Genomic DNA, 11,086 nt, shown 5'->3' on the forward strand with positions numbered 1-11,086 from the left:
TTCTAATAGTCTCTGATCCTCACCCTTGCACTTAGCACTTATGCAAGACAACTCATGGCATCCATATGGTGATTACTAAGCATTGAATGCAAGGACAATACCTGATCACTACCCATTACGACAGGAGATTTTTGTCATAACATTGCTGGATCGTCCATTTTAGTAATGTCAACCTTGTCAAGGCCTACCAACAGATCCCAATTCATCCCAGTGACATTATCAAAACTGTCATAACAATATCTTTCAGGCTGTTTAAATTTCTCTATATGGCATTCAAGTTACAAAATGCTGGACAAATTTTTCAGCATTTTATGGATGAGGTCATTAGGGATTTAAACTGTTTTCCATACATCGATGACATTTTGGTGCTTTCTCAGGATACTGAAGAGCATGAGTGCCATCTCCACACACCTTTCCAGAAATAATTGATTACAGTGTTATAATAAATCCAACCAAGTTCGTACTAGGAGATGGTAAGTTACGGTAAGCTTCTCGAGATGATGGCTGTCGAAGGATGATACAAAACTTCCACCAGACAGAATCCAATCTCCCCTAGATAATCCTTTACTGAAGACTGTCTGGGCATGATCAATTTCTATCAACGTTTCCTACCACATTTTGCTGAACTGAAAGTGTTGTTGGTGAATGTCTTAACTGATTCTCATTTTAAGGGCTATAAATCTGTCCCTTGGACTCCAAAATTGTGACGTGCTTTCCATGAATGTAAACAAAGCGTAGCTCAAACAACTCAACTTTTTCATTGCCAAATGAGCCTCTAGGTCCCTTCAGATTTTGTCATTCAACTAAAGAAGGTAATGGCTGAACTTGGACCTGTTCCTGCTTTTTGCCATGGTCAAGAGAAAACATTCATCTTTAAGGACTTGACAACAGCCTCTCATGGTTCTTTTAGAGCTGACCTCATCAAACCTCCTTCACAACTTCTATACTCTGCAGTTAGCCATAAGAAAACATTGACATTCATGAATGCAAACAAGGAAGTAGCAGTAAGTACAGACCGTGTGAAGCCAACATACATAACATAAATGTCACTCTTCGTACCTGCACTAACACACCTGACACATCTACTACTCCCACCACATCCAGCTTGCCTAGCACATCTCTTACACCTGACTAATATGATGCCTCATCACCACCCAGGAAGTACACAACAGGAACAGAACGTAGAGTTCACTTTGCTCGTCCATTTGATTTGTGAACTTTTCTTCTCCTAGAGTGTGTGTGTGATGTGGTGGCATTTGGAAATTGAAAACACCACATGTATGAACGTACTCTTGTGCACAATATAATAATGCAACTGTTTCTAGCACTAAGTGTATGACATGGCTGTAATGGATCTTGTACTTGTATTTTGTGTTGTGATAATTAAATCTGTTATGACCAAGTGAGTGACTGTGTGGTTCGGCAGATGGTGAGTTTGAATCCTACTGTCGACAGCTCTGAAGATGGTTTTCCATGATTTTCCATTTTTACATCAAATAAATGCAGGGGCTCTACCTCAATTAAGGCCATGGTTGATTCCTTCCCACTCCTAGCCCTTTCCTGTCCCATCATTGCCATAAGGCCTATCTGCGTCAGTGTAACGCAAAGCAAATTGTAAAAGAAAAATTATATATTCCTGCAAATGCACTTATTCATTGTGGTGTTAGAGAGCCTTCTTAACACTAATCAGAGGGGAAAAAGGAAGAGGTACCCTTAGAAAAATTAAGGTATCAGCAAAAAGAAAATGAAAGACACCCAAGGACTCGCAAAAGTTGCAAACCTATTAGGAAAAGAACAAGGGTTGACCAAGGAAGGACAGATAGAACAGATGAAAGCAAGGAAATTGGCACAAGTAAGTGGAAGCAATTTCAGACTCAGCTAGGGGAACATGGTCCCCAATCCACGCTTCCATGTTTAGAACCTCTGGCCCCATTTTTAGTCACCTCTTACAACAGACAGGATACCATGAGTGTTTTCTACCACCCCCATCCACAGGAGGTGAAGAAGGAGAAGAAGAACAAGAAGTAGTATCACTATGATGAGAATTACTGTGAAGTATCGGTGCAGATGACAACCGATGGGGGACGATGGGGAACTGACTCATCATTTCCTGATAGCAGTTGTCTCTTGCTGCCACCTGCAGAGGATTTTTTTTTACAATCTTCTTTATGTCGCACTGACACAGATAGGTCTTATGGCGACGATGGGAGAGGGCAAGGTTAGGACTGGGAAGGAAGTGGCCGTAGGCTTAATTAAAGTTGTAATGGTTCATATCCCATTAGAAATGTTCCTCTGTAATTATTATTATTATTATTATTATTATTATTATTATTATTATTATTATTATTAGGGCCTATTATTATTATTATTATTATTATTATTATTATTATTATGCCTTTGCTGGCAAGATGTAGTGTTTACAGTGCGCTATGTCTTCTGGTATGGGCTAGAATAAAATTGTTACTTTCATTGACCTGTCTCAGTCTCTTCCTTGGCTTTGACAATATGAAAGTGGCTGAGGTATGAGTGACGCTAGTAATGCCATTCCTTATGCAGCCAGTCCCTGCTATGAATGGTGTGAAAATGTCGCTCATAGGGTCAGTTGGTGCAGGCATTTCAGTGGGCTTGGCAGACTGATGTGCAATAGCAACTTCTGGCTTGGTGAGGAAAGCAACGGGAAACTACTTCACTTCTCATTTCCCTAGTACGCCTCTTCAGTGACACCTAGGCCATCTATGACAGCTAATGGTGAACCTGTTGAGGATCCAACCAGCCTATTATCTGTATTTATTATTATTATTATTATTATTATATTTGTATTCAATTCTATCATCTGATTTTGCTGTGTATTAATTAATTATTGCTTGCTTGATTTCATTTCACTTATTATGTATCATATATACTGTATATGTGTGTTAGCATTAAGAGAATGATATATTGCAAAATTTGCTGCTTAATATAAGATATGTATTTATTTTGTGAACCAACTTTTAAGATATTGTATTACGTGGTGTAATAATGTCACATTTAGTGTCAAGTCACACTAAATACCCATACGTCATTGCTTTCATTGAGAAACACAAGGTGTGGTCAGGGAGCTCACCCAGCCTGCGGCTATTTAAACATCAGGTGGAATACGTTGAAGTTTGGTTTGGCATGGACTGATTTACCCATGACGTAGATGTAAACCACGTGACAATTAGCATCTATAAAAGGACTTGTGTCCTATAGCGATCAGGCAGTTGATTGGAGAACCTCGATCAATGAAGAGTTGTAGTTTTTCTTTTTATGCTGTTTGTTCGGGGTGTCGACCCATGTGGATCTTTTGCCCCTACTGGGATATTAATCATTACAATTAAAAACCCCCGACCTGGGGCCGCTGGGTGACAGGTGTCATGGATAATTAGTCCTCAGTCAGTCAGTCAGTTGGATGGAGAAGAAGCAGTTATAAGGACATGGAATGTTCGAAATGGGTTCCGTGTAGGGGAAGTAGGGGAGGATTGATACACTTTTTTGAAAATTTAGTAGAACTGCTACTTTACTGGCTTCAGATGCTCACTTTTTGCATTATAATTTCACCTTATGTTTAGGGCACAAAATGTTAACGATTTCAGAACATGAACATTTACACATTCTTCACAAAATACAAACATATCATCACCTGCAAAAGGTATCAAACCTCCCTATGCTAAGGAGATTTGATACACCATTCAGAGAGGTATGATACACTGTACATCATTGTTAATTAAAACAAGCAATAGTCAAAAATATTTAAAATATATGCATAGGTTACATCGAACAGCATTACCATAAGTTATTTTTTCCAGTGAACCCTTCTTTAAAAAATTATTGCTACAGTTCTCTTCTGTTTCAAAATAATCTTTGGCTCACTTAACACCTTTTCCACTTCATCTTTATCAATAACACATTCATCTTCTGTATCAGGCCATCGAAATTTACTTCTACTCACACGCCTTACAAACTTAACTTTCCACCCATAGTCCTCATCTTGTTGAACGCCTTCCTCAATATGTCCAACATAATGCCGAACACACTTTTTCTCGCAAAATGAAACCAGCACCCAGTCTCCTACAGAAACTGGACGGTTGATGTCCTCCTCTGAAGTAATTTCCTCAACCCAGTCAGAGTCTGATTCTAAAGACAGATCAACTTCATCCTCACTCGAAGTTTCAATTTCAGGTCCTGTTCTTGCTTTCTTTTGGGTTTTCTTTATATCACTGGTAAATAGAGCACTGCAGCTTACTAATTTCCTCTTTTTTTTTTTTAAACTCCTTCATGAAATGTTTGATCCAATTGGTTTTTAATTGGTGTGTCAGTTAAAATCTGCAACTTAACTGGCTTTCTTCGAGATTTTCCCTTCTTTTTGGGGCAGGCTTTCACTAAGGGACGGACATGTTCAGGAGACAAGCTGTTATTGGCAATGCAATCCACTTGCTTTGATGAACTTGGTTGAGATGGTGAATTCTGGGAACGTTCAGGATACAAACAATCACTGGTAATAATATCAACTTGCTGTGATGAACTTGGTCGAGTTGGTGAATTTCTCCTATGAGTGTTTGAGGCTGAGTCAGCTCCATTTATTTGTGAAGCCTGAGATGTGGACGGTTGCTCAGAACCATCTGAAGAGTGAATCCAAGACGAGCACAAAAAATCTTGATCTGAGAAACAATCTTGATTAAATGGCCAGATTCCAGCTTTAGCAAATCCAGGGGTAATGTTCTTTGGCGTGAAAGCTTCTGGAAATGCAACTCCAACCAACGGCTATTTCATAAATTGTCATGGGAGCTGAAAGGATGGTTTATCATCCATTGCAGGCCAGCAACATTGTAAGCATGTTGGAAGGAATAATAAACTGTCAAGTCTAAGAGTTGAAGGCGGTGGCTGGTATGGGGAGGTATTGTTAACAATATGATTCTATTATCTTTTGTGATTTGAAAGGAGTGGAGAGAAATGTGACTCTCATGGTTGTCCATTATCATCAAAGTTTTGTTTTCCTTTGAGCATCTAACATATTTTATAAAATGATGCAGAAACTGAACAAAATTATCTGCAGTCATCCAACCACTATGTTTTGGACGTCCTACAGCAGCTGTCCCTGGAGGTGCACCTTTAACCATGTAATCCTTCATGTTAACTCGTGGAAACACCATAAATGGTGGAATTTTGTTCCCTAAAGCCTTAATAGCATTGCAAACCGTTACCAAGGTACCTCGTTCTTGTGAGGTTGCTTGCCGTACCTGTTTATCACCTTTTTGAGCTATAACTTTGCTAGGCCTATGGACAGTTGTCACACCTGCTTCATCAATGTTCCAAATGTTTTCTGGACCAGATTTATGTTTTACATATACCTGTTCTAAATTGTCATGAAATCCTCAAACAGCAGTCGCATTGAAAGCAGATGAGCAAGCAATACTAGTCGCTTCTGGAAGCCTAATTGATAAGTCTGAATTTCATTTCATAAAACCGCAGAACCAGTTATACCCCGCAATTAGATTAGTATCCCAAGAACCGAGATATTTCTTACCTCTTGCTTTGGCAAACTAGTATGCAAGCTGGCGACAACCAACAGTTCCTAGACCATAATGGAGCTTTGCGGCCTTTTTCAAATACATGGAAAGCATAGTTTCTTCAGTTTTGCTGAATACCCTGGTATGCATTACACCCTGGTTCAAATATTGTAGGCTTCGTCACATCTTTAAACTTCACCACATAACGTCTCAAAGTCATTTCATCTATAGTGAATTTTGCAGTGGTAGCACGAAGTCCACATCCATCCTGCACCACTCCTGCTACTGCAGCCTTCATTCAGGTAGGTGACACACATTTCCTTTGTTTGGTACCTTCCTTCGCCTTGTAGAACATCGACATCCTTGAAAATCAAAGAATGGTGTAAAAACATGTAGGGTATTGTAAAATTATAATGTGGGTTGGTATTCCTCTATAATTTGACTTGTTTAGGGAGACATGATACACGTATCAAAGCTCCCAAGATGTTGTGTATCAAACCTCCCCATAAGACACAATGAATATTATACATGAAGAAACCTAACCTAGAATAATAATTCTTCCTTGTCCTACTAGTCATATTACACTGAATTATGAAGCAATGGTATGTCTATATTCACCTATGGAACAAAGTAAAATATTTGACATAATTAAGTAAATAGTGATATTCTAAAAACTTACTTTGACCACCAGAAAAGAAACAAATTGGAACTATTTCGAAATGTTCTTCTTCTTCTTCTTCTTCTTCTTCTTGCTGATTGGGGGGGGGTTGAATGTTACCCAGTCACAGAATTATGGGGATTATCAGCTCGTTTGTTGTTTAAAAAACTTCCCACACAAAACACACTTAATATTATCCGTCGCACTTGTGTGTATAGGCCTACACATGTCGGTGTCTATAAACTATAAACTATGTACGAGGTAGAAGAACAGTTGTTGTAATGTTGATAACAAAAGAATGTAGGAGTGTAATACCTGTGCTCTGTGATGAAACTAACAAAAGAAGATCAGTTGTTTACAAAGTTAATTTAGTATGATCAAGAAACTGGTTTAATAAGCTAATAAGCTGCATATTGTGTGGATGTGTAACTTAAGCTTAATTTAGGAAATAGTATAAGTAGTGTAATTAGTATAATCAGTAATAGGTAACCTTAATATTATTTATTGTATTGTGGTTAAGTGTAAGAGAGGGCCGTGTGCCCTAACTTCGCCACATGAAAGAAGCCATAATAAATAAATAAATAAATAAATAAAGTGTAATTATATTGGGAGAAGGTTCGAATAATAAACAATGAACGCTTGTTGGTAAAGGTATGTGTACTTTTATTAATTGCTTGAATAAAATACGGTGAGAGGATGAATATTGAGGGCATTGAAAAAGTAGATGGTTACTATCGCCGTCAGGATTTCCACATATACAGTATGGGAGGTTAGAAATGTTAAAGCGATATTTATATAAAGGCGTGATTAAAACGCAATCTTATAATGTTACTACTGTAATATGTCGTCGGGTGTAATATCTGCGCACTTTTTAACGATAGATTCATCCTTCTTCTTCTCCTTCTTCTTATTCTTGATACTTATGGACTTCTTACTGTCGTCCAGCCACTATGCGTATTAAAAAAAAGAGATCACACGCCAAATAGAGTCTAAAAATCATAGGATAAGGGCATTTTGCACATATTATAGAGGGTTGGAAAATTAATGTTGAAAGCAGCCTAAAGGTTCACTGTTCACATACAACCAAAACTTGCATTGGATTCAAAGATGGAAGCCAGAACAAAACGTCTAATGATAGGTACGGTATAAACTTGTGGAGAAAGCAAAAGATCTTGAGCACCAGTAAATATTATCGAGCTGCAGAAATGTCATGTAAGTTCTCGTATGGAATATAATAATTTCATGCAGGTGATAAGGGGGAAAATAAGGAAGTGTAACACAGAAAAAAGCCTGTCTTGGCGACTTGTCTACTACTCAACACAACACCGGGCCCACAATTGGGATAGACAAACACGTAGGAAAAATGTAGTAGGGAGAAAGGAAAAAAATTTAAGCTAATAGGAGTATGAATTGAAGGAATATGGAGGAGTTGAGGTATATACCAGAGAATTTAGTGCAGAAATGAGAGTACTAACCTAAAAACAGTAATGCGCAATGCTCTGATTTAGTTGGTGAAAGACGAATGTACCGGAATTACGTATAATAATGTTTGAAACTCGAGGAACGGGAGTAACAAAAGACTGTAGCTGTGGAAAGTAGCGAGACAAACAGTAGCAACTAAAGTGAAATATAACGTGATCCAAAAGAAAAGTAAGATCAAATGAAAATGAGTGAATAAATGTATATACCAGTGAAATAAGTAATTAAATGACCATAAGCGTGGAATGATTATAGGATCAAATGAGCATCGTCAATAAATTGATTAAGAACTGCAATGATATCAGATGAGAGATGAACTAATAGACAAGTAAGACTTGTAAGAAAAGGAATTTTCATTCGTGTCAAGCTAGTGAGTAGCTTACGCCGGGGGGCAGAATAAACAGGACATTGAAAAAAATAGATGGTTACTATCCCCTTGTAATTCACCACATACACAGTTAGGCTGATTAACTAAATGAAAACGAAACTTGTATTGCGGTGTAAGAGAATGATTGAAACGTAATCTAATTATGTTAGTGATATGTCGACGTGTGTATGTACCCCTGGCAAACCAGGGTTTTGTGGTAATTTCTGGTTGGAGTTGATAATAATACGCGCCTCTATAACGCGCAGATTGATTCCAGTCATCTTGCCAGGAGCTGTAGGCAGTGTCCTTAAGACTGGGATAGAAATCAAGAGGGGGTATAGTTACTGTGAGAGGGGGCGTTGAGAGTCGACTAGCTTCTTTAGCAGCAGTGTCCGCAAGATCATTACCAAGAATATTGGAATGTCCCGGTATCCATACGAGTGTAATATATATGCCATTTTGTTTAAGATGATAAAGTAGGGATTTGACAGTATAAATATATAAATTTAAGGATGGAGTAATAGATGATAATGTCTGTAATACACTTTTAGCGTCGGTATAAATAGTAGCTTTTGGCAAGGAATGCTGTTGTATGTAAATTAATGCCTGTTGAATGGCAAATAGCTCTGCAGAAAAGATGGAGAAAGTAGCCGGAAGATGAAAACGTTCAATTGTGCTGGAGTCTCTAATAACAAAAGCAGCACCGACTCCTTGAGGGTGTTTTGCCCCATCTGTGTAAAAGTCTACAACAATAACAGAGGGATATGTGCGCATTTTTTTTTTGAGATGGGGAAGGAGCAACCAGCGATAGCTGACGATCCTGGTAATAAAGATGTATGAGAGAAAATTATTGTGGGTGTGTAGTGTAAGCTTGTAAATGAAGTAGAATACATGGGTATGGAAGGAGTTCTGAGGATCGAAGTGCAGAATCTGTTTATAATGGTATATGCAGTATATATAGCTGGTACGCGTCCCGATCTAGGCGGACGTTGTTGATAGTAGTCATGTAATAACTGTAATTTTGGAATTAAAGGGGAAGATGAAAAAGCAAGCCTTTTAATCAGATATTTTTGTACGAGTAGTAAACGCCTTATCACAAGTGGGACTTCACTCGTTTCCACTAATAATGCATTGGTTGGAGTAGTCTTAAGTGCTCCAATACAAAGGCGTAAAGCTTGAAATTGAAGGGTATTGAGTGTAATAAGCGAGGTAACTGAAGCGATGTCTATGATATGAGCTGAATAAACAAAAATGGAGCGTATAGATGCTTTGTATAAGAAAAGAGCAGTATTGGGGTCGGCGCCCCAGTTACGACGAACTACAGTTTTAAGAATGTTGATAAACCCATCAACTTCTTGACGTATTAATGTAATATGTCGTTGCCAGGTGAGTTTGTGATCAAAGATTATGCCTAGGTATTTGTGTTGAGTAGTAAGGGGGATACTATATCCCTCAAAAGTAAAGGGAGAGTGATCATATGAACTTTTATGAGTAAATATTATTGCCGCACATTTGTCGATGGATAGTTGAAGACCATTATCTTGAAACCATATATGCACGTGACTCATGACCTGGCTCATCAGCTGTCGTGCAATATCAATGTTGTCTTGTGATGTGTAAATAACTATATCATCTGCATAAATAAGTACTCGAGCATATTCTGAAATGAGATGTTCCAATTCACTGATATAAAGGGCAAATAAAATTCCGCTTAATATATCGCCCTTAGGCAAACCATTACAAGCAGAGCGGCTATGTACATGATGATACGATGATTTAATATTTAATGAGCGATATGTATATAATTTTTGCAGGATAACAATAAAGGCGGGAGGTATGCATTTCGCAGCTAATTTTTCCGAAAGACGGTGGAGTAAAACAGAGTCATATGCACTTTTGATATCTAAAAATATAGAAAGAGTACTTTGCTTTCGATGTTTGGCTAGAAGGAGGTCAATAGTAAAAATATTAATAGGATCTTGGATGCTTTTTCCTTTAAGGAAGGCATATTGATATTTAGGTATTAACTGATAATACTCAATAGTCCATAATAGCCTTTGTAATAATACTTTTAAGAATGTCTTACGAATACGAGATCCAAGTACAATACCACGATAACTGTTTGGATCTGTTGGGGATTTTTGTGGTTTGAGGATCGGTATCAGAAAAAATTCAGTCCAATGCGGTTGAATATGCGTATTCAGTAAAATATCATTATAAGAGTTTAGAAGTGCATTTTGTGCTTGCAAAGGTAAGAGCCGGAGCATAGTGTATGAAATATAGGCCGGACCTGGGGTGGATTTAGAGGCGGAATGAAGGACAGCTGATATTTCACTGAGTTGAAAGGGTTGTAGAAGAGTGGAGTACTGTGAGTGAACATTATATGAGGGAAGTTCAAAATAAGGTATCACATAGTCAGGGGTCAGAGAATGCAGAAACTTATTGATGATATCACGTGGGATGATTCGATGTAGTTGATGTTGAGAGGCACGCGACAACATACTTATAGCGTTCCATAAATGCAGAGCTGACATATGGGAATTGAGAGAGGAGATGAACGACTTCCACGCAGCACGTCTTTTCTGATTAAAGATAAGTTTTGTTTTGGCAATATGATTCTTCAAACCTAAATAGTTATCTCGCGTTAGAGAACGACGATATGTGCGGAATAAAGCCTTGCGGGTTAATATTAATTGGTGACATTCCTTATCCCACCAACGGATATATTGGAACGGGGGAGGGGTAGAAGAGGCAAATGGTTTGGGAGGATGATAGGTATCAAGATACCGATGAAGAAGTGACACAAGGGAAGAGTACGTGTTGATGTGCTCGGAGTTATGACGTAGATGATATTACAGATAAGATATATATGTCTGTTCATCAAATGATCGTATGGAACGTACATTGCTGGATGACAATGAAGTGGGCTGGGCTTGTAGTGGTCTATCAACACCATACGTAATCCATATAGGATAATGGTTGCTGGTGTAGGTATCTGAGAGTCGTGACCACGTAATTATAGGGGTCAAGATGGAGCGACAGAATGTTAAATCA

This window comes from Anabrus simplex, chromosome 3 (assembly GCF_040414725.1).
Source record: "Anabrus simplex isolate iqAnaSimp1 chromosome 3, ASM4041472v1, whole genome shotgun sequence".
NCBI classification, from domain to species: Eukaryota; Metazoa; Arthropoda; class Insecta; order Orthoptera; family Tettigoniidae; genus Anabrus; species Anabrus simplex.